Raw genomic sequence first — 26,360 nt, 5'->3', positions numbered from 1 at the left:
TTGTAACAGACTTTTTGTTGTGCCTATCTATATGGCGAGTAGCAACTTTCCTTTTCATAATATTGTTACATTCCATCCTGCATTTTCCATTGTCTGATTCTTTTTCTTTTATATATACATTTTAAATAAAATTTGCGAAGACAGCACTCTGATATTTTGTTTATTAACTCGCAGCCGGTTTTGACAAAAAAGAGGACAGTTGTGGTTCATGGTGTCGGTTCCTGTAGTCATGTCCTAGTTCATGAACCAAGGGCAACGTATGAGTGGCCAAGTAAGTGGTCCCGACAGTCGGGATACCAGTTACTTTAGAATAAGGCTGGGCATCTCGGACATATTCTGAGTCGTGGTCACCTTTGTGCTCATACGGCAAAGACTACCAAATCCACCGGTTAGTCCCTCAGCTGTTAGGGGTAAAACCCAATGGGACTCGGGGCAAGTAAGGCTAGCAACCTGCTTCCCTGGTACTTTAAATATGACGCTGGCAACAGTCAGAGCAAAATGTCTCGGACCTTTGGAGGTGACGGAGTCCCACCTCTAACTGACAAACCAGGGACTCCTAAGATACGACTTGGCAAACAAATGGTAATGAGATGGGGAGCTATTAATATCAATGGGGGCTACTCTTGGAAGAAGGTAGAGCTGGCAGAGGCTGCAAGTAAGATGGGGCTGGACGTTTTAGCTGTTAGTGACATTCGGGTAAGGGGTGAGAAAGAAGAGGAAGTGGGAGAATACAAGGTCTACCTGTCAGGAGTCAAAGCAGGAATAGCACAATGGGGTGTAGGGCTTTACATCAGGAAAGAAATGGAACCCAGCGTAGTTGCAATAAGGTATGTAAACGAACGACTGATGTGGATAGATTTGACAGTGTCTAGAAAGAAAATTAGGATTGTGTCAGTATATTCGCATTGTGAAAGGACAGATCAAGATAAGATGGATAGTCTTTATGAGGCACTTAGTGATGTAGTTGTTAGAGTAAAGGACAGTGTTCTGCTCATGGGTGATTTTAACGCCAGGATTGGAAATCGAACAGAAGGGTATGAAAAGGTTATGGATAAATCTGGAGGGGATATGGAGGCCAATAGGAACGGGAAACAACTCTTGGATTTCTGTGCCAGTATGGGCTTAGTAATCACAAACTCCTTTTTTAAACATAAAAACATTCACCGGTATACTTGGGAAGGCAGGGGAACCAGATCTGTCATTGACTATATAATAACAGATCAGGAATTCAGGAAGGCTGTGAGGGACACACGTGTATTCAGGGGATTCTTTGATGACACTGATCATTATTTAATCTGCAGTGAAATTGGGATTGTGAGGCCGAAAGTGCAGGAGGTCAGGTCCATATGTAGGAGGATAAGAGTGGAGAAACTTCAGGATAAGGAAATCAGGCACAAGTACATAACAGCGATCTCAGAAAGGTACCAGTTAGTTGAGTGTAGTCAATTACAGTCATTGGAAAAGGAATGGACAAGGTACAGGGACACAGTACTAGAAGTGGCTAAAGAATGTCTTGGAACAGTAGTGTGTAAAAGTAGGATGAAGCAAACAGCTTGGTGGAATGATACAGTCAAGGCAGCCTGTAAAAGGAAAACGAAGGCGTATCAAAAATGGCTACATACTAGAACTCAGGTAGACAGAGAAAGTTATGTTGAAGAAAGAAACAAAGCCAAACAGATAATTGCAGCATCCAAGAAGAAATCTTGGGAAGACTTTAGAAACAGGTTGGAGACTATGGGTCAAGCTGCTGGAAAACCATTCTGGAGTGTAATTAGCAGTCTTCTAAAGGGAGGTAAGAAGGAAATGACAAGTATTTTGGACAGGTCAGGAAAACTGCTGGTGAATCCTGTGGATGCCTTGGACAGATGGAGGGAATATTTTGAAGAGTTGTTCAATGTAGTTGAAAATACGATCAGTAATGTTTCAGATTTCGAGGTAGAATGGGATAGGAATGATGATGGAAATAGGATCACATTTGAGGAAGTGGAGAAAATGGTCAATAGATTGCAGTGCAATAAAGCAGCTGGGGTGGATGAAATTAAGTCGGAACTCGGATATCAAATACAGTGGAACGTTAGGTCTTAAATGACTACACAGGATAATTGAATTGGCCTGGGAGACGGGACAGGTTCCATCAGACTGGGCAAAAGCAGTAATCACACCAATCTTTAAACATGGAAACAGAAAAGATTGTAACAACTACAGAGGTATCTCTCTAATCAGCGTTGTGGGTAAAATCTTCTCAGGTATTGTTGAAAGGAAAGTGCGAATATTAGGTGAGGACCAATTGGATGAAAATCAGTGTGGGTTTAGGCCTCTTAGATCTTTAGCTTACGGCAAATAATGGAGAAGTGTTATGAGTGGAACAGGGAATTGTATCTATGCTTTATAGATCTAGAAAAGGCATATGACCGGGTTCCTAGGAGGAAGTTATTGTCTGTTCTACGAGATTATGGAATAGGAGGCAAACTTTTGCAAGCAATTAAAGGTCTTTACATGGATAGTCAGGCAGCAGTTAGAGTTGACGGTAAATTGAGTTCATGGTTCAGAGTAGTTTCAGGGGTAAGACAAGGCTGCAACCTGTCTCCACTGTTGTTCATATTATTTATGGATCATATGTTGAAAACAATAGACTGGCTGGGTGAGATTAAGATATGTGAACACAAAATAAGCAGTCTTGCATATGCGGACGACTTAGTTGTGATGGCAGATTCGATTGAAAGTTTGCGAAGTAATATTTCAGAGCTAGATCAGAAATGTAAGGACTATGGTATGAAGATTAGCATCTCCAAAACGAAAGTAATGTCAGTGGGAAAGAAATATAAACGGACTGGGTGCCAAATAGGAGGAACAAAGCTAGAACAGGTGGACGGTTTCAGGTACTTAGGATGCATATTCTCACAGGATGGCACATAGTGAAAGAACTGGAAGTGAAGTGTAGCAAAGCTAATGCAGTGAGCGCTCAGCTACGATCTACTCTCTTCTGCAAGAGGGAAGTCAGTACCAAGACTAAGTTATCTGTGCACCGTACAATCTTTCGACCAACTTCGTTGTATGGGAGCGAAAGCTGGGTGGATTCAGATTACCTTATCAACGAGGTTGAGGTTACGGATATGAAAGTAGCTAGGATGATTGCAGGTACTAGTAGATGGGAACAATGGCAGGAGGGTTTCCACAATGAGGAAATCAAAGAAAAACTGGGAATGAACTCTATAGATGTAGCAGTCAGGGCGAACAGGCTTAGATGGTGGGGTCATGTTACACGCATGGGAGAAGCAAGGTTACCCAAGAGACTCATGGGTTCAGCAGTAGAGGGTAGGAGGAGTCGGAGCAGACCCAGGAGAAGGTACCTGGACTCGGTTAAGAATGATTTTGAAGTAATAGGTTTAACATCAGAAGAGGCACCAATGTTAACACTGAATAGGGGATCATGGAGAAATTTTATAAGGGGGGGGGGGGGGGGGAGGGGCTATGCTCCAGACTGAACGCTGAAAGGCATAATCAATCTTAAATGATGATGATGATGATGTATTTATGGCTTATCGGCTTATAATTAGAACACTACCACGGAACCTGAATCGTCCGAAGCTTGGTAATTCTGCCCGTTCGCAGATTAAAACCGTGGTAAATATTGGTGAAGCTACTATCATCACAGATCCAGCAGTCTCTCTACTACCCTTTATACCAATGATCCCAGCCGATTTACTCACGTATTTTAAGCGACTTCAGTTCCCAGTCAATGTTTCCTTTGCAACACCAATAAACAAGTCTCAAAAGTCAGAGGGAGGGGAAAGAGGAGCTGGCAGAGAGGGGGGAGGAAATGAATGTATAGAGGAGAAATGAGCAGATGAACAGAGAGAGGGATGAGGAGGCGGGAGACAGAGAAAGTGGAGAGGAGGAGGATATTTCGCCACACCTCCCTAACCGAGCAATCCTCAGTAAAGTCCAAAGGCGAAAGGGGGGAATGGGAAGGTAGTTTGTCGTTACCTTTCTCCAACCCGTTACACTGTATCAAACGTGTATAACTTTGGTGTTTACTCCACAGAGGGCTGGCGGTCCCAGCGGTAACTAGCAACTGTACGTCTTCACCTACCACCTTCCGTAGTCGGCTTAACTCTGAAAATCGGCGTTACTTTCCCCATCACGATTGGAACGCTGATCGCCATCACACTGTTCTCCGTTAGCGACCCTGTTTACGGTCGCATGTATTGTTCAGCGAGAAGTCTTACTTACTGTCAGTTTTTCGGGAGAGACGAACTTGCACCGCCAAGGTCAATCTTCACGTGAGAAACAAAAGCTTTGTTGCATAAGTGAGAGTAAATCTTTTTCAATCGGTAATTTTATTTCGTAACGTTAATGATATCTGCGCAACACTGCTTTTTGAAGGTTCTGTCTCAATCTGTAAAGTGTTTCAAACCTTATTCATATACAGAGAATAGTGAATGCAATGTTTCCATACCGTACGTCACGTTGACTCATTTTGTTGCATCACAAACTGTTTTTCAACATCGAATGTTGGAAGAGCTGAGCTTTTCAGCGACGTGCTTACGCTGAAGAACTCCTGTAATTTTGTTAGTTGCTTATCTTCTATTCTGTAGTCATCTAGACCTTTACTTAACGTTGTAATCCAACAAAGAACGTCAATAATATATCATCTTAGGATCGATTCTACTATCTACATACCCCTCTCAACCCCAATCCACTTTCATTACAGCTACAATTACGTCTTCCACCTCAGTTCTCTAATCCATTTTTTATCATTTTACTTTCCCTTCTGGTAATTTCCAAATGCATCTATTCATTGTTTACTGAGTAAGCGCTAATTTTTTATTGTTTTTCGCATTCGAAGTACACGACCTTGTCTCAGTAGCTCGGTAGAAACATCCGTTCCCATCAGAGCAAAATCCTTTTGGTCGCACTCCATAGTTCAGACATCTTTTCGAAGTCCTCAGTAGCAGGAAGCTGACTCAGCAATCTTCCATGTTATGTTAGAGAAATAAATAACAACTTCAGAAGACAGGTAATCACGTATCTACTAAAGCAACTGTAAGACTATCATTCTACCTGTACGCACCTGTACATCCCTCTTTCCAGCATGACCTTCACTTACCAGTATTCTTCAACGATGTAGTCTTCTCAAATTTTCTTTTCGCAGAGCTCGCTGTATCAGAAAACATCTATTTTGTAGACTTACAAATTCTTCTGATTCTGCTACTACCTTTGTTATTAATGTCATAGTTCGTTAGTTAGTTATTATTATCATCACTATTATTGGCGGCAAACGGACCTTGCCGCTGTTATAACACCGGTTCCCGTTAGATCACGGAAGTTAAGCGCTGTCGGGCTGGGCTAGCACATGGATGGGTGACCATCTGGTCTGCCGAGCGCTGTTGGCAAGCGCGGTGCACTCAGCCCTTGTGAGGCAAACTGAGGAGCCACTTGACTGAGAAAAAGCGGTTCCCGTATCGCAAACTGACGTGCGGACGGGAGAGCGGTGTGCTGACCACATACCCCTCCATATTCGCATCCAGTGACGCCTGTGGGCTGAGGATGACACGGCGGCCGGTCGGTGCCGTTGGGCCTTCATGGCCTGTTCCGGTGGAGTTTTTTTTTTATCTCGAATGAAAAACAGCCCACAGTTGCACTAAATTCTGTTTATTTTAAACCTGCTATAGTAATATAGCCTTTTTCAGAAGTCATACACACAAACAAATGAAAAATGTCAGCCCAGCGGCTGCGTCAAGACCAATAAAAAAAATCAACATACATAAGCCTGTTTCGAACATACGTTTTTTTTAGTATTAGTGGCTGCAGCTGCAGTAGAAAGAGTAGGGTTAATTCCAGCATTAACTCCGTTAGTTCGTAGCCAGTATAATTTACTCACGCCGTCACTTCTCTCATATCATTTTAATATTAGTTTCCATATTAAAATTGTAATTTTCTTAGGCAACTATGATCTAATAGGTACTGTACGCTTGAAACCCTGATCCTTTGTAATATAAGGTCTGATGGCCATAATCAGGTTAAATATATAAGTAAAACAACTCAGTTGCCATGAGCCAAACTGGTTATATACACGGAGCGCCAATGGGTTACGTTTGAGTTTTGAACATTCTATTGCATACTCGTGAATTTGTTGAGTTCGATTACATCCTTGTTGTCACGGATTCACGAAGTTTTTAAATTAGCTTATTATGTTCATTACATGTTATAGAATACTCCCTTTATGTGTCTAAAAAAAGGCAACCAAAAACAACCAAACGATTAAAAAATAAATATTGCTGAGGAACGGGTAACGCATTTTGTCGGCTGGAAGACTAGATTATAGCCGAAGTATCTGGAAAACTGTAACATTTGTAAAACCTTCGGCAACCTACACCAGGGCGAATTCGAACCACGAATCTTTTGGCCAAGACTTAAGCTGAGAGGTTCAGAAGTATCTGTAGGGCTGAAGACGTAGGTGAAGTGTTCGAAGTACAAAAATTGCTCTGAAGCATGGAGGTCCCTGCATTAGAGTCTAGAAAGCGATGCGGAACACATCTATTTGGGATGCTGTGTGCACTTCTCTCTCTGGGAAAAGATATACGACACAAAAGCAGTCGAAGGAGCAAATCGTCACCTCATGCATGTATACATGAAGCTATTAACGCCTACTCTCAGCGTACAAGACAGTTATTCTCGAATTGGTCGTCACGCAACCAATTAGCACGCTCCGTATAAATCTTGTGAGACAAGCGTTAAAGGCTTGCAGCATAATTGCTCCCTGCCTGTCCTCAGGAGAGTTGATCGACTGCGCGACACCATGTAAAACTGGGAAAAGGCTATCACTTAGCAAAATAAATGCAAAACACTCCTTTTGCATTTGCGTAAAAATCACACGGTGTTAGCATCTAATGTATGGAGGACATTCGTCGACAGTGTAACAGGCAGGCAGCGATTAATACGTGTCAGTGACAACTATCTGCTGAAATGTGTGTTTACTGAAATCAAATGTAATTTGATCCTTGTGAAGACTTCTGGTGTTTCAATACAAATAGTTGAAGCTAGAGGATTGGTAATACAAAAGACATTTGATGAACTGCATGAGGAGGAAGAAAATTCCCCAAAATTGGAACAATAGCGTAATTTTTTCACTTCACAAAAAGGAGACAGATAAAAGGCACAAAAAAACTACTTAACTATCTGCTTCCTTTCCGCAGTGAACAAGATATCCACTGAAACTACCACCAAAAACATATTTAAATCAGGTAACTTGCTTTAGAAGTGGATATCGCATAGTATATCGTTTGTAAACTGTTAACGAAGTTACAGATCAGAGCGATGACTAAAACGTTCCAACATAAGTTTCGAGAAAGCTTTCAACTCGATTTCAGAGATGTATTAAAAGCCCTTGAGAAACTGGGCACTGATTCGACATATGCCCGCATCTCGTGGTCGTGCGGTAGCGTTCTCGCTTCCCACGCCCGGGTTCCCGGGTTCGATTCCCGGCGGGGTCAGGGATTTTCTCTGCCTCGTGATGGCTGGGTGTTGTGTGCTGTCCTTAGGTTAGTTAGGTTTAGGTAGTTCTAAGTTCTAGGGGACTGATGACCATAGCTGTTAAGTCCCATAGTGCTCAGAGCCATTTGAACCATTTTTTTTGATTCGACATATCTTAATACCGTATACTGAAGAAGATGTACATCAAAGTTACAGCTTACACTAAGTTATTGTCAAGATAACAATTTGCTGAATACTTAGGACTGTTTGTTCACTGGGACAGATAAACATAAACAACGAATAGGACCTGACGGTGTAAGCAGCCCTAAAATCAACATTATCTCTCGTGTCCTGTAAATAAACAAACAAATATCTGCCTTACAGTCTCTTCCTCTTTCTGAGCTTGGGAACGCAGAAAACTTTAAACAGTCTCTTCCTCTTTCTGAGCTTGGGAACGCAGAAAACTTTAAGAGTCTGTGAAGCGACAAAGTAGTGTTACGTTTGGCGCATGATTCTGTTGTGAGCCCACTAATGTATTCTGGTCTGTTTCCTGAATGGAGAAACATTGTGCTGAGCGCAGAGTCGCGATATCCATCAGGATGGCAAATAGTGCATAGATACTAATTTACCGATTTATTTGGTTTTTGATGTTTCCCAAAATTTATTCAGTCGAACTTTCTAAAGTTTATTCTATAGATCGACGAATTCCATTATTCACGAGAGAGGAGGGTTAGAAAGGGGACCGGGTTTCTTCGTCGTCGCTTTCTATGTCTTTAATTCCTTGTATTTATAAATCTAAACAAAATAATGGTGTTTCATGTCAGCTTTGAAAAGTTTGTGCTTGATGTACTTCATTTCTTCGTAATGCTGAGAGAACATGTGGTATGGATTTCAGGCCTTTAGAGGTTCCTTTACGTATTTCGTCATTTTTCGCATGTGATGAGAAACAAGCGTAACAAAAGCAAGTAAGCACCTCAGAGAAGAAGCATGAGTAATTATGCAAACTCCGTAATATCAATAAATTATTGTGTTTCATAGTGAAAAAGTCAAAATCGATAGGTGTGTCAGAGAAGAAGGTTCCATATCACATAAAGCGTTCTCTGCTGTCATAGAGGAAGTTTCTACATCTCTAAGCAGGGGAAAAACAATAAAAATATCTATTAATGTATCATTTCGGAACCACCGTCAATTTGATGAATACTTTGGACTATTTAAAAAAAAAAAAAAAAAAAAAAAAAAACCACACATCAACAATGAATAGGACCTAACACAGCAAGTAGACCTGTGAATCAATTATAACACGACAAAAATGTATAAACAATTAATGGAAAAGAAAACAACACAACAGCGGGGTGACAGACGGAGTCTAATTCTGTCTCTACCACTGGCAGGATCTTAGGATAACACGTTAACATTTCACACTTCTATACTCTGGAGTACACAAGGTACTGAAATGGTCATCTAGGATTAGCCGTCCATTGGTGTATAACTCTGGACGTCGGTGTATAATTGCGGACGACCTCCACACCACGAGAATAAAACTTTACTAGGGACCGCCGCGAGGGGTAGCCGTGTGGTCAAGGGCGCCCGAATTTGACCATAAAATAAAACAGTTATTCCTGTCCCTTGTAATACTGTAGCTGGCACAAGGGAACAGAGTGCCTAGGAAAAGTTTACTTCACGAATAACTGCAGTGGCCGGAAGGTTTATAGTAAATAAATGAAACCACGAAGCACACTTGTACGATTCTATAGCCTTGGTAGCCACACTCTTGAAGGCTTTTCTACGTTCATGGCTCCACATTCGTCATAAATTTGCTAAAGGGAGTTATTTTCCAGCAAGGTTATATTTTGTCGAATAACAGACTGTGCACGATTGATCAGTTTCGAAGTCATTATTATTTTCTAGTCTAGTTCAAAAGTGGTTCAAATGGCTCTGAGCAGTATGAGACTTAACATCTGAGGTCATCAGTCCCCTGGAACTTAGAACTGCTTAAACGTAACTAACCTAAGGAGATCACACACATCCATGCCCGAGCCAGGATTCGAACCTGCGACCGTAGTAGTCGCGCGGTTCCGGTCTGAAGCGCTTAGAACCGCTCGGCCACCGCGGCCGGCTCTAGTCTAGTGTCCCGTAAGAATGCTGCAAAGCAGGCTGTCTTCTTCCCGACTGGCACCACTCTGTGGCATACTGTCAAAGTTCTGAAAACTCATTTCTCCCGTTTATTGCCGGAAATGGTGATGATTTGTTGTTCAGTAGCTGCCACGATTGGTGAAAGCTCTCGCTCCTGTACTAGTGGCTGGATGACATGACGTGAGTATGCTTGGTTGTGTTTATGGGATCGAAAAATTCTGGAAATAATTACTAGGTACCACAAATCAGCCGGCCGCGGTGGTCAAGCGGTTCTAGGCGCTTCAGTCCAGGACCGCACGACTGCTACGGTCGCAGGTTCGAATCCTGCCTCGGGCATGGATGTGTATCATGTCCTTCGGTTAGTTAGGTTTTAGTAGTTCTAAGTTCTAGGGGACTGATGACCTCAGATGTTGAGTCCCATAGTGCTCAGAGCCATTTGAATCATTGTTGAACCAGAAACCAACAACTAAAGTCACCATTCTCAAATTTATGTGGGATCACTAAGGTAACATATCGGAGTCATCTTCGATTTGCTGCTGGCACAGAATGTTGTTATCTTTTATAGACAAACTTCATCAAAGTGTGGAAAAAGTTAATAGAGGAAGTAGACCTGGTAACAATTGTGATAAGACAAAAATGCGATATAAGGAAACTAATGGAAAAGAAAGGAGTGCCAATCAACAATTAAAACAAGGATGGCGTTTAGTACTTTCTACATCATTGGCACCAACAGCGATTATTTCTCTTCAATGTCCTTACAAGTGTTTCCACAAAGTGTCCGCATCGCTCGTTTTTCATTAGGGCCCTCTCAAGCAGCGAAAATTTAATCCTGCACTGTGGTCATCTTCATCATATTTTTTCTCTGCGTTACGTTGAGGGTTGCCAGTGACCACCAGCCTCTAAAGAGACGTAATGTGTTTCTGTGACGGGTTGCCATGTGTAAGGACAGGGCTGCTCGTTATGAGTAAAAGCAGTTTCATGTTGTTGAGCAAGCGGAAGCCATCGCGGTGAGTTGCTCTGACACGTAATATCCTGTCGACACGAAGGCCATTTTGCACCTGTTTTTCACGACTGACAAAAAGATAGAATCGTGTGTCGTGGTAACACATCGGCCTGATACCTGTGCTCGTTGACCAGGTACACGAGTACCGTGCGGTTATGGGATCGATTCCTGTCTTGTGCATGAGGCGTCTAGCGCTGTGCAACAACTGTCTGAGAATGTCTGCACAGGACAGGTTGCGTCAAGTTCTTACTACAGGTGGCGCTGACAGCCGTCTGGAATTAATCATTAAGTACTGAAGATTTAGAGAGCTGTGTCTCCTTGCTCGCACACTCTGCCTCGGATCACATGTTCCTTACCAGTCTGGAGTTTACACACTTGCCCGACAACGCCATAAAAAATTTCTCCTCCATCCTGTACAATTTCGTACTTGTATCTACGAGCACATCACATATTGTTTCACACGCACCATGAGTTTGGCTCAAAAAAGCTCCTCTAGTAAGCCGTGATTTTATTACGAGTTTCCGGGAGGCATAAAGAGACTAGTCAAATTGCTCTGAGCACTATGGGACTCAACTGCTGAGGTCATTAGTCCCCTAGAACTTAGAACTAGTTAAACCTAACTAACATTAAGGACATCACAAACATCCATGCCCGAGGCAGGATTCGAACCTGCGACCGTAGCGGTGTTGCGGTTCCAGACTGCAGCGCCTTTAACCGCACGGCCACTTCGGCCGGCGAGACTAGTCAAAGAAGGTGAAAGCGGACAGGTGAATACGAGTAAAGCATATCACCACAGGGCCAAACTGAGATGGTAGAAAATCAGGGGTCAATGTGATCGACGATGCAGCGACCTTCAGGTTCGTCCATTGATGCGGTTACACGAGTAAGACGGTTATCAACATCAATGGAAATCTTTTTGTTTTGCGTGTTCTCGCTTTCGTAAAAAAATATGCAAATGGTTTGGTTTGTTACAAAAGCGCTGCCACCAGTCACAATTATCCTTTACTTAGCTTCTGCACGACACGTTTCGGGATCTAATTCCCTAGAATTAAGAGCGTTTTTAGTGTGTCCCAAAATGTTTAGGCGTGATGTACGCAGTGTGTGAATGGTTGCATTATGCTTCCCTGAGATGACAAAAATCACGGGCTAGTGATAAGCACATAAACAGACGGCGGTAGTATCGCGTATCTAAGGTATAAAATGCCAGTCCATTGTTAAAGCTGTCATATTTACTCAGGCGATTCATGTGAACAGGTTTCCGACGTGATTATGGCCGCACGACAGGAGTTAATATACTCGTACTTTGAACGCGGAATGGTAGTGGAGCTAGACGCATGGAACATTCTATGTCGGGAAGCGTGAGGGAATTCAGTATTCCAAGATGCACAGTGTCAAGAGTGTGCCGAGAATACCAAATTTCAGACATTATCTCTCACCACAGGCAACGCAGTGGTAGATGTCCTTCGCCTAACGAGCGAGAACAGCGGCGTTTGCGTCGTGTTATCAGTGCTAACAGACAACTCAGTACTGGGAAAACAGTACACAAACTATACTACAAAAGAGAACGGTAAAAATTACATGTATTTTCGGTATTAGATACAATGGCAAGATATCACAAAGACTGCAAATGTCTTCCAAATAGACAAAGTAAAAATTGGATTTTCTATGTCTAATAAACTACTACAGAAGGTAACATATAATATGAATGGTAATCATGACCCATATTCAGATTCTGAAATGCACAAAATAACGCTCCATGTTCGCGCTACGACAAATAGGTCGATATGTTCACGCCACCTATACAGAGCACATTACAAGCTACACACGCAACAGACTTACACAAATAATAGCCCCACACTACACAATACAAGACACCCATTTTGAAGATGCAGATCAATATGTCAAAGTACTGTAATGATAAAAACAAAACACAAATCAGTCGGTTGGAAGATCAAAAGTTTTAAAATACTGATTGAAATATTCGAAAGTGATTTACTAAATTTCTTCAGATGCTTCGGTAGTATCTTTAAATAAGCAAAATTTATTTATTTATTCGTATGGCTAGGGCCTTCCGTCGGACAGGCCGTTCGCCGGGTGCGAGTCTGTCAATCTGACGCCACTTCGGCGACCTGCAGTCGATGAGGATGATGGGATGATGATGAGGACAGCACAACATCCAGTCTCTGTGCGGAGAAAATTCCCCGACCCAGGCCGGAATCGAACCCGGGCCCAGAGGACTGACAATCCGTCATGTTGACCATTCAGCTACCGGGGGCGGACAGTAAGCAAAATAATGATACTTATAAATACGAATCCTTTTAACTAATATATAAGCAAATAAATGTTATATACGAAAAGTAGCCTAACTAAAGAATAGTACACGTTGTGGACAAATAGTGGTATAATATTCCTGTTAACAATATTTTACATTTCTTCGTGATTTCTTATTATTGTGTGCTTCAGTTTTTAATGTGTAGCATACTGTGAACTGTCAACTGTTTATGCGGTGCGTAATATGTGTGACTTTCAGCGTAAGAGGACAAAAGGAAATACTTAAGTAAAAGTAATTTTCAAATTCGCCAGTATCTACAGAAAAAGACATCAGTAATTACAAAATGGCATGTGATTATAGTACAGTAATGAGACCAAAATGATCCAGAAGCTCACACTTCGCAAACATTAAGCATGAAATTTTTACAATAAACGATTTTAACGAACAAGATTATATAATGACGATGCTATTTTGCAGATGATCGACTTTTAATTTCGAACAGTGAAAATGGACTATAGAGAGATGGCTCTGAACTACACAAACTGTGTCAGACTATAGAGAGCCGCATATGAACTACACAAAATGTGTCAGATATGTAACATCTCAGTATAAACATAAAAACTGGCCAAGTGCGTGTAGCGCTCACACCCTGAGGGTTCCGTACAAAGTTAATTATCTATACAGATAGTTCAACCATCCTGGGAATAGAGAATCTCGACATTTTTGTCTGATATCTATATCGATATCGATGCTGGAAAGATATTGGTCACGGGAATACCAAGACTTTCGGGTATGTTTTAATTTTGAGCCTTGAGTTTGAATTTTTTGTGTAATTTCGCTTATACTACTGTAATTTTTCATTTATTTTATTTATTCTGAGGTTATTTTAACGTGTGCTAATACCCAGCACTAATTTGTTTCTCTTTTGCTTGTACTGAAAAACTTTGCTTCTTGCCAAATTTCATGATTCTAGATCAACATGAAGTACCCTGTAGAGTTCGAAGACTGATTTTACGGTGATCTAAATATGTGACACAAATGGCCGTTTCGTCTGATTGCATTGACGCAGAAGTGTAGTGTGTAAACTTTAATATGTGATATAAATTTTAACTAGATACGCGTACCCATTCCTGATAAAAAAAGATTCTTAACCGTCGGATAGAGAGACAGGACAACAATACGATACTACATGGATTTCGCTTTTACCGTTTGAAGTAGGAAGCCTAAAAACAAAATCCAAGGCCTTCTGTGGGAAAAACACAATAACGACAAAAATAGTTATACAAAACAAGATCATAGAGCAAGTGAATAGATTCTAATTTTCAGAGACTAAGCTAATGTACAGAGTATGAAGATAGTAACTGTTCTCGAAAGAACAGATACCATTGATGATAGTGCGGCTTCTCTAGAACAAATGGTAATTAATTGAAACCCTCAGCTGCCGACAGGTGTTGTTGATATAACTCGATGGGGACAGCTGAAAAATGTGTGCCCCGACGGGGACTCGAATCCGGGATCTCCTGCTTACATGGCAAATATCTATTAGGAACATTACGTATGTAAATTGTGGACAGATGAGAATGTGGGTCTCAGCGGAAGCGTGCAAGGAATAAGTCCCTGCAGCCACGCTATTCATCTGTGTCCTCGGTGGGTCAAATGGGTTTCTCTGCACGGTGGCTCAGCGTGTTCGGTCAGAGAGCTGCTTGGCCTATGTAATAAAAAAAATAAAAAAAAAAAAAAATAAAAAAAAAAAATAAACTGAGTGAAAGGATCAACAACGAACTTGAAGGGATGTCATGTCCGCAACGACCAAACACAACGATCAACAACGAGCAAAATGCAAAAAATATGGATAGAGCGTCTGCCATGTAAGCAGGAGATCCCGGTCGGGGCACACATTTTCAGCTGTCCCCATAGAGGTATATCAACAACACCTGTCGGCAGCTGAGAGTTTCAGTTAATTATCTTTTAAAGTACAGAGTCTTAGATCATCAAGCCAAGACTGAGAAGTTCAGTAACTTAAAGGGTACCATTAGAAGATCTTCCAACATAATTAACAATTGACTTGTCTTGAATTTTATAAGTTATGTCGATACCAGCATTGTTGTGCGGAAGCGAATACTGGGTAATCGGAAGAAAAAGATAAAATAAGATTCCAGGCCAATGAAATGAGATCCCTCGGGAACACAGCATCATACACAGATTTAGATTATAAAACAAATATACATATTAGGAAAGAATTGAAAATATTCCATATAAATGGAATGGTTGAAGAAAATAGGTAAAAATGGAAGTTCCGTCTGTTGCGAATGGAGGAGTCAAGGTTATCACTACATTTTTAGAAATATATTCCGCAAGGTAATAGATGCATCTGAGCCAGCAAAACGTTGGAGGACCGATCGTAGCTACATCGGGCTGAGCAAGGCCTAATTCACGACAAAAGGAGGAGGAGGAGGAGGAGGAGGAGGAGGAGGAAAGAAGACGACGAGAAACGAGCTTGATTATGGGTATTTTTACCTAAACAGGTCTCACAGAAAATAAATAACAGGAAACTATATATGTCAGAAGCAAATATTATTTTAGAACAAAGAAAAGCATTGCTTTCATCAACCATTTCTTATGGATATAGTAAAATTATAGCACGAATTCTGCCTGTTTTTGCATCGTCCATTGCTTCAAAGAGATGGAACACACGAAGAGCGTTGCTGCTGAGACTTGATGGTTGGAACTCGTAGGTGACGTCAGCAAACGTGTATGCACTTGTTGTAGCCGGGGTCCAGCCCCAATAAAGAGTCCGTGGACAGGCGCCGCTATTTATAAGGCTGATGCATTGCGCGCTCGTTCCGGGGAGAGCGGTCCCTGCGTCTGCAACCTCCGCACAAGGCTATCAAAGTCATCGCGGCTTGGAAACCTCACAGAGAACAATGTCACGCCCGCACTGGCTATGAATGCTTTCCGAAGCAGTGCACTTTTACTAAGTAACACTTAGAGACAGGAAAAATTCGCGAACACGATAACGCGAAAAATAATACGAAATTAGTGGTTTTTAGCGAAAGAATGCGACATCAGCGATTTTTGCAACATACCGTGAAACTTGTAAGTTTGTAGTATAAAAGTGTTACAAATCTCAGGACGGCAGTTCACTAATTATTGTAGTTGATAGTCATTAAGAGTTGAAATTGCATTTTGACATCTAATCTCCTCAAGGCTGAGGTTCACTCATAATCTTGAAATGATAGTTCACTTACTGCGTAACGAAATTTACTGTGTTGACGAAAACACCACCGAAACTGATAGTAAAATATCACCGAATTTGGGAAAAAATTCACTCCGAATTTGGTAAGAGATAGCCGGATTTGGTAAAAAATAACACCGAATTTGGAAAAGAACGCCAAATTAGGCCAAAAAATAACACAAAAAACTGATAAAATATAACATAAAAATTGGCAAAAAGATAAGAAAGAATTCGGCAAAAATAATACCGAATTTAGCAAAATAATACGGTATTTGGTCAAAAATAATACAGAAACTGCCAAAACAAGAACACAGAATTTGGTAAAAAAGTACGAATAAACCTGCAAAAAATTACATCCAATTTAGAAAAAGATATCCTCGACATTGGCAAAAAATAACATCGAATTTGACCATAAAATAAAACGATTTATTTCTGTCCCTTGTAATACTGTAGCTGGCACAAGGGAATAGAATACCTAGGAAAAGCTGACTACCTGAATAACTGCAGTGTGGTGGGTGGTTTATAGTAAATAAGTGAGACCATGAAGCACACTTATACAATTCTATAGCCACGGTAGTCTCACTCTTGAAAGTTTTTCTATGTGCATGGCTCCACAGTCATCATAAATTGCTAAATGAAGTTATTTTCCAGCAAGGTTATATTTTATCGAGCAATAGACTGTGCACGATTGATCAGTTTCGATGTCATTGTTATTTTCTAGTCTAGTGTTCCCTAAGAATGCTGTCTTCTTCACGACTGGCTCCACTCTGTGGCATACTGTCAAAGTTGTGAAAACTTAAGGAGAGTATTTCTCCAGTTTATTGCCGGAAATGCTGATGATTTGTTGTTCAGTCGTTGCCACAATTGGTGAAAGCGCTCGATCGTGTACTAGTGGCTGGATGGCATGACGTGAGTGTGGTCTTGTTTGTGTTTATGGGATCGAAAAATTCTGGAAATAATTACTCGATACCAGAAACCAACAACTAACGTCACCATTCTCAAATTTTATGTGGAAGCACTAAGGTAACATATCCGAGTCATCTTCGATTTGCTGCTGACACAGTTTTTCTCTTTTGTAGACAAACTTCATCTATGTGTGGAAAAAGTTGAAAGAGATAGCAGACCGGGGAACAATTGTGATAAGGCAAAAATACGATATAATCAGGCTAATGAAAAAGAAAATAGTGTAAATCAACAATTAAGACAAGGTTGGCGTTTAGTACTTTCTACATCATTGGCACCAACAGCTATAACGGATCATAATACCAGAGAACATATTTCCACAGATGGCATCCTAAACTTCTACGGACCAGTACATACAAGATATTGAATTTGTTATCTTAGATATTTGTGTTCATAAGTGTGTAAACTCCTTATGATCATACACTGTGCGAACAGGTACGTCTTCAAATATAGATGCGCAGGTCATTCTAAACAGTCGGCCGTACGCATGCACATCCATGAAACGGGTTACCCTTTATTGGGAACTGAAGAAGATGTCACAGTTTTTCACATACAAAATAGAGGTGGTAAAATCTAGCTACTGGAACAGTCTGTGATTACGATATATAACGGAAAAAATTACAATGCACTATACAAACAGGCCACAGGAGACACAAATAACTGTTTTAATAACTTTGTAGATCTTCATAATATCAGAATACAGATACAGATTACAGAATACTTTAATTATTATAATAATATTGTTGGTGTTCTTTTTGTGACGAGATTCGAACTCCTGAGCAGCTCTGCAGCGCTGTGCATTATCACTCATCATTCATGTCTCTTTGATTTCCCGTTTACGCACATGAAGTGCACAGTCTCGCTGCTTATGTGTTTGTGTTCCTTGTGCGTCTTTCCTGGATGTATACAGACCGTGCCCGCTAATAGTAGGGCTGGGAAAACGATACTCGCGCTCTAAAGGACTCGACATTTCCCGATACGTCGCAGGGTCGATATAGTATCGGGTCTGTTCGAACAATCACGTGACATTTGACTCGCTCGGAGCGAATACAAGGGATAGGCAAGGAACTACGAACTAGCTACATCAACAAGCTCTACTTAAAATCTGACAGTTCGTGAAATACTGAAGGAAATAGCATTAAATTCTACCACTGCACAAACTCCTATTGTGTTTCAACAAATTTAAAGTACATGTTTTCATACAGTACCGGTACGCATGGATACGCAAACATTTATGCTAACAGACAAAAACGAAAATGTTGTCCTCCAAAAAAATTACTTTACTGAACTCTGTGTTGTATTTTTCTTTATGAGAGGCCGTCATGATTTACCAAGCAGGTTGTAAATGATTTAGATGAAACAATCAAGACAGTTTATCAGGAATTAAATGGTGGACAAGCGAAATAGATCTAATAAGTGACTGCACTTTTTACCGCGAGAATGAATTACAGGGGCAAGACTCGTCTTGGCGGTATTACCATCAGACGTCACTAGATCACGGAACGAACGAAACTTCGAGAGTTGGAAAGAATCATGAGTGCGATCATGTATTGATGTACGAGTTGCCTCTGCTACGTATGACCTGCGCCCTAGAAGATATTTCAGTCCGTGTTTCACAGTTATTCTTATTATTAAAATCCATAGTGCATTAAAAATGCCAAGACAGGTCGTTGTGACAGTACCAAGAGAAGTCGCTAGATGGCACGCCGATCAAAAGGCCGGCCCTAGTGGCCGAGCGGTTCTAGGCGCTACAGTCTGGAACTGCGTGACCGCTACGGTCGCAGGTTCGAATCCTGCCTCGGGCATGGATGTGTGTGATGTCCTTAGTTTAGTTAGGTTTAAGTAGTTCTAAGTTCTAGGGGACTGATGACCAAAGCAGTTAAGTCTCATTGTGCTCAGAGCCATTTGAACCAATTTGAACCCGAGATTTCCCGAACTCGACGAAAATTGTTCGAACAGTTAGAGTCATGTTCAAACGCAGCTGTAGCTAATAGCTGTTGCTGTGAAGCTGCCGATACTCGGACGTATACATCGATTCATTCTAATTCCTTTTATCGACTGGACGAATTATGTAGAACCACGTCTTAGGACGGCACGGTTGCATGGGAAGTGACCATGAATTTTTAATATGCTTGTTCTTTTATCTTTTGCACTTTTGTAGATTCTTGTATAATGATTCGTGTGACGGATTTCTCCTTCGAAACGCGACAGTTCTGGTGTTTTTGCGTTGTAAAAGGTGATAAAGCGTACATCTTAACACTGACTTTAGCAACCACGACTTCGAATCAACTATGGATAAAATGAAAGTATTTTGTTGGTGAAGAGGTTGGGAACTGTATAGATTTGACGAAGTAATGATAAAAAAATACAGCATAGCTGCTTTTATCGAAGACAGCTCGCTCTGAAAATAAAAACTGTTGGGAGTTTTCTAGAAAAGGAATCCAACTTGACGGCATGTGGCAGCTGCTATACGAACGGACCTAAACCGGCTGACGTTCTTTTATAGCTCCGATACAGTATTTTTCGGCGGATTGCGGTCTCCACTGTGGGTAGGAAGAGCGACAGGTAGCGGAAAGTAGGAAAATTCGCCTCCAGCGTCTTCTTTGGGGAGACGTCGTTCAGAAGAGCGAGGTAGGAAAGCGTGGGCCGCGAGCCGCTGAATAACATATACACCGAGATAGGCTGACGAGGCGGAGAAAGTCTGGCCCTGAGTAACTGCCGCAATTCGAAATAATCGAGCCATAAATACGCGGCAGAGGCAAGAAGGAGTGGTGGTGGGGAAGAGGGGAAGGGGGGGGGGGAGGCTCTACAGAAGGCGCGCGCAGCCGCTCGCGGAGCAAGAGACTCCGTGAAAAGGCCACAGCTGAGGCAACGGGTCCTCAAACCGCCAGCTTCCACACTCAAACGGGGGAGACGTAATAAGAGGGCGATTCCATCTGATGTGGGTATCAGGTCACGATGGGTAGCCTGCTTATAAGAAGGCTTATCTCGAATGTCTTGATGATGGAGCTCTATCACAGCAGGGCGGAAGGCTGGAAGGCGTTTGGAAGGCAATCGGGAGAAGTCCAAGATCAGCAAATAACAAGAAATATTTTCCCTTTACACATAACACATTCCACATGCTCTATTTTCTACACTTTTTGTGATCAAAAGCATCCGGACACCGCTACGTGATCTGGAATTACTGATCACTATAGTTCAATTCTTTTATCTTGGCGGTTCGCACATGCCCGCCCAGACGCGGGAGATTACTGCGTTGCCAGTTGAACGCGCCAAGCAAACTTACGTTTAGGGGGGAGCGCGTAGTTTATGAAGTAAAGCCACCACGGCCGCATTAACCCTTTCGCTGCTACAGAGACGTGCTCCCCGCGTTCTGCGCTCAGCGCGATTTTGTCATCACTGCACTGCTCGCCTGTGTAGACACATGGTGTTCTGACTGCTTTGACACACTTATCATTCGATTTCACAAAAACTATTTGGTCCAAAAATTTGATTTTTACACATCTTCTTGACTGATACCTTCCCCCCCCCCCCCCCCCGCCCCCCCCCCCCCCATAAATGACTTAATTTTCTTTCGATGTTCAACGCAGTTATTGTGCAGCATTAAATGTAGTAAACCATTGGACGAAATTTTGAAGAGTTTGCAGAGGTAAAAGTCCATAACGTATACTTTCCGTATCGTCGATTTTAGTTGCCACTAGAAATTTCAAAAAATTACATTCCAACGAATAAAATTCATGAAGTAAGGCACTTCGATATTGTTTTTAAATAAAGTAAATATTATGCGCCAATTATGGTTTGAACTCAGAACCTTTCACTTAGCAACCAATCAATTTAACCATTACGCTAACGCAGCTCGTCATTCGAGGGACTTACTGGAGGGTTTTACAATATGGCGCAAAATACCGACAAAAACTGTTGGTATGACTATGAATTACTCACGTTTCATCGAAGTGCAGTAGGAAATAAACAATTACCGCTGTTCATTATTGCGAAAAAGCGGTTAGAGAGAATGATACAAACACCTCTCCTTGCTATCACCTGAATTAGGAGGCTCATTGCTTGTTTGGTTTAATTAATTAACAGAATATGAAGCAAATGGAATAAAGTATCCTTTTTCCAAACTTTCTATAAAAGAAATTCTGCTATCAAGACATTGCTTTTGTTCAATTACTTTGTTTATGACTGAACGTTTCTAAAGCTGAAGACTCTCGTCCGTGCTCTACACTGCAGTCGAGCTCTGGCAACTTCGTTCTCTGTTCATTGGCTGACTGTGTTTCGTGACGTCAGATGCGTCGTAAATGACGCGCACTTTAGATGTCACGAGAGGTGGACCAGCCAGTATAAAATGAGTGGGGGGGGGGGGGGGGCAGTATAAAAACAGCAGAAGTAGAACAGTTCGCTCTGGAGGACTCAGTGATTTTGAACGTGGACCAGTCACTGGATGCCAGGAGAGTAACAAATCTATCTGGGACATTTCAGTCCTTCTAAAGCCGCCCAGCCTGGCTTCTGGTGATGAGACTGAACTGGAACGCTAAGGAACAATCAGAGCTAAACCAAGACAGAAGGACAGAGAGCGTCGAGCATTGCGGAGCGTGAGCTTAAAAAACCGTAGGAAATCAACAGAAGAAATCACTCGTTAGTACCAAAGTGCTAGCAAAAGACCAACTAACGTGATGACAGCGCGTAGGAAATTAAAATGAATGGAATGCAATGACCGCGCTGCTCGTTATAAACCACGAATTTTTGTACTCATAGCTACGCGACGACTGACGTGGCGTAAAGAGCGTCGCCACTGAATAGTGGATGACTAGGAAATTGGAAATTTGTGGTAAGGTCTTATGCGACCAAACTGCAAAGGTCATCGGTCCTTAAGCCTACACACTACATAATCTAACTTAAACTAACTTACGCTATGGACAACACACACACACACACACACACACACACACACACACACACACACACATGCCGGAGGGAGGACTCGAACCTCCGACGGGGGGAGCCGCACGGACCGTACAAGGCGTCCTAGACCGCGCGGCTACCCCGCGCGGCAGTGAATGACTAGAAACGAGTGATTTTGTATGATGAATCACACTTTACCGTGTGCCAGTACGATGGACGGGTTGGGCTTGGCGAAAACCTGGAAAACGTTACCTTCCAAAAAGTGGAAGGCCAACAGTGAAGTAGGGAGGATATTAATAAGGAGCGTGTTCAGTCTTCGCCTTCATGACGGCTTGTGCTCTGATGAAATCACTTTCAATAGGCACATCAATGTATGTGGGGGAATTGAAGTCCACTCTCCCAAAACCAGGAAAGTCACGAGTTCGAGTCTCTGTCTGGCACACAGTTTTACTCTGCCAGGAAGTTTCACGTTTAATATATTTGACATTTGAAGTTTTGGATGTAATACCCACCCAAGTGCGCTCAAATTTCACCCACGGCTGATGGTTGGATGATGCCGATGTTGACGATCTCTAAAACACGAATATCTTGCAAGACGGAAAATAGGTTCAAATGTATGTAGCTTGCAGTTGTTACGCAGTGGTCAAGAGGCACAGGATAAAGCAGCGTCGCCTTCGGACTAAAAATCACAGCAGCAAATCCTACTATGCTGTATGTGGACTATAAGTAAAACTCTGTTATTTGCTATCCTCCCTAATGTGGCAATTTTAATGACCAGCAGGATATTAAGGTACTTGCAAATGACCTAAGTCCGAAACCGTACGACTGAGCAGACAATAATCCAACAATGTACATTTGTAATCTGGCAGGCACTAAATTTCTGAAATAACAGCATGTGCCGCCTTCGACTATAGTTATTGTTTATCTTCCTCTGCTGCCCAACTGAAAATGGCAAACCGTCGAGCTTGGCCAATAGTGTAAAATAATTATTACGTTTCAAAGGTGCAAAGTGTCATTTCAGAAACAGGCTGTTGCGGGCGATATGAAAATTATATATATAATTAAGTGCTGTTTGTATCCTTCGTTTCTCTAACTGTAGAGTGTACAAACTGAAACTGTCTCCGAAGATATTTCAAAAATCTTAAGAAAGGCGACCCACCTTGTATGTTTAGCACATGGGGCAGATGGTGTAAGTTCGGTTGCCTACCGCAAGGTGCATGAAACATACACTCCTGGAAATTGAAATAAGAACACCGTGAATTCGTTGTCCCAGGAAGGGGAAACTTTATTGACACATTCCTGGGGTCAGATCATCACATGATCACACTGACAGAACCACAGGCACATAGACACAGGCAACAGAGCATGCACAATGTCGGCACTAGTACAGTGTATATCCACCTTTCGCAGCAATGCAGGCTGCTATTCTCCCATGGAGACGATCGTAGAGATGCTGGATGTAGTCCTGTGGAACGGCTTGCCATGCCATTTCCACCTGGCGCCTCAGTTGGACCAGCGTTCGTGCTGGACATGCAGACCGCGTGAGACGACGCTTCATCCAGTCCCAAACATGCTCAATGGGGGACAGATCCGGAGATCTTGCTGGCCAGGGTAGTTGACTTACACCTTCTAGAGCACGTTGGGTGGCAATGGGATACATGCGGACGTGCATTGTCCTGTTGGAACAGCAAGTTCCCTTGCCGGTCTAGGAATGGTAGAACGATGGGTTCGAAGACGGTTTGGATGTACCGTGCACTATTCAGTGTTCCCTCGACGATCACCAGTGGTGTACGGCCAGTGTAGGAGATCGCTCCCCACACCATGATGCCGGGTGTTGGCCCTGTGTGCCTCGGTCGTATGCAGTCCTGATTGTGGCGCTCACCTGCACGGCGCCAAACACGCATACGACCATCATTGGCACCAAGGCAGAAGCGACTCTCACCGCTGAAGACGACACGTCTCCATTCGTCCCTCCATTCACGCCTGTCGCGACACCACTGGAGGCGGGCTGCACGATGTTGGGGTGTGAGCGGAAGACCGCCTAACGCTGTGCGGGACCGTAGCCCAGCTTCATGGAGACGGTTGCGAATGGTCCTCGCCGATACCCCAGGAGCAACAGTGTCCCTAATTTGCTGGGAAGTGGCGGTGCGGTCCCCTACGGCACTACGTAGGATCCTACGGTCTTGGCGTGCATCCGTGCGTCGCTGCGGTCCGGTCCCAGGTCGACGGGCACGTGCACCTTCCGCCGACCACTGGCGACAACATCGATGTACTGTGGAGACCTCACGCCCCACGTGTCGAGCAATTCGGCGGTACGTCCACCCGGCCTCCCGCATGCCCACTATACGCCCTCGCTCAAAGTCCGTCAACTGCAAATACGGTTCACGTCCACGCTGTCGCGGCATGCTACCAGTGTTAAAGACTGCGATGGAGCTCCGTATGCCACGGCAAACTGGCTGACACTGACGGCGGCGGTGCACAAATGGTGCGCAGCTAGCGCCATTCGACGGCCAACACCGCGGTTCCTGGTGTGTCCGCTGTGCCGTGCGTGTGATCATTGCTTGCACAGCCCTCTCGCAGTGTCCGGAGCAAGTATGGTGGGTCTGACACACCGGTGTCAATGTGTTCTTTTTTCCATTTCCAGGAGTGTATTCCAGGCCAGTTGTACGTCTCGTTCTGACTTGGGCTGCGCAGCGCGCGGGACGAGATGTCCTTGCTGCGGGCATCGCCTGAGGAGGCCCCGGGCGACCCAGAGTCGGCTGCAGACGCGGCCGCCAGCGCGGCAGGTGCGCGGAGCGCTGTGCGCGGCCTTATGATTTACACGGAACTGGTTCTGCTGTTCTGCTCTGCGCAGCGGCGGCCTCTTGCAAGAATGCGAAGCCACGGCACGCGCTTGCCGCGATGGCAGCCTGCTCGTTTGGAAGCTCCGAGCGTACTTGCCGCAGGCTGCCAGCCATCTGGAGGCGCACTCAAGTACACCAATTGAGCTAAGTGTAAATACGCTACTGACCATTAAAATGGCCACACAACGAAGATGACGTGCTACAGACGCGAAATTTAACCGACAGGAAGAAGATGATTAGCTTTTCATAGCAGTCAAACAAGGTTGGCGCCGGTGGCGACACCTGCAACGTACTGACATGAGGGAAGTTTGGAACAGATTTCTGATACACAAACAGCTGTTGACCGACGTTGCCTGGTGAAATGTTGTTGTGATGCCTCGTGTAAAGAGGAGAAATGCGTACCATCACGTTTCCGACTTTGATAAAGGTCAGATTGTAGCCTATCGCGATTGCGGTTTATCGTATCGCGACATTGCTGCTCGCATTGGTCGAGATCCAATGACTGTTAGCAGAACATGGAATCAGTCGGTTTAGGAGGGTAATATAGAACGCCGTGCTGGATCCCAACGGCCCCGTATCACTGTCGAGATGACAGGCATCTTATCCGCATGGCTGTAATGGATCGAGCAGCCACTTCTCGATCCCTGAGTCAACAGATGGGGACGTTTACAAGACAACAACCATCTGCACGAACAGTTCGACGACGTTTGCAGCAGCATGGACTATCAGCTCGGAGACCATGGCTGCGGTTACCCTTGAAGCTACATCACAGACAGGAGCGCCTGCGATGGTGTACTCGACGACGAACCTGGGTGCACGAATGGCAAAACGTCATTTTTCCGGATGAATCCAGGTTCTGTTTAGCATCGTGGTGGTCGCATCCGTGTTTCGCGACATCGCGGTGAATGCACATTGGAAGCGTGTATTCGTCATCGCCATACTGGCGTATCGCCCGGCGTGATGGTATAGGGTGCCATTGGTTACACGTCTCGGTCACCTCTTGTTCGCATTGACGGCTCTCTGAACAGTGGACGTTACATTTCAGATGTTTTACGACCCGTGGCTCTACCCACCATTCGATCCCTGCGGAACCCTACATTTCAGCAGGATAATCGACGACCACATGTTACAGGTCCTGTACGGGCCTTTCTGGATACAGAAAATGTTCGACTGCTGCCCTAGCCAGCACATTCTCCAGATCTCTCACCAATTGAAAATGTCTGGTCAATGTTGGCCGAGCAACCGGATCGTCACAATACGCCAGTCACTACTCTTGATGAACTGTGGTATCGGGTTGAAGCTGCACGGGCAGCTGTAACAGTACACGCCATCCAAGCTCTGTTTGACTCATTGCCCAGGCGTATCAAGGCCGTTATTACGGCCAGAGGTGGTTGTTCTGGGTACTGATTTCTCAGGACCTATGCTCCCAAATTACGTGAAAATGTAATCACACGTGAGTTCTAGTATAATATATTTGTCCAACGAATACCCGTTTATCATCTGCATTTCTTCATGGTGAAGCAATTTTAA

The sequence above is a fragment of the Schistocerca americana genome, chromosome 4, assembly GCF_021461395.2.
Source record: "Schistocerca americana isolate TAMUIC-IGC-003095 chromosome 4, iqSchAmer2.1, whole genome shotgun sequence".
Lineage (NCBI taxonomy): Eukaryota > Metazoa > Arthropoda > Insecta > Orthoptera > Acrididae > Schistocerca > Schistocerca americana.
Note: the sequence above shows the minus strand (reverse complement) of the source record.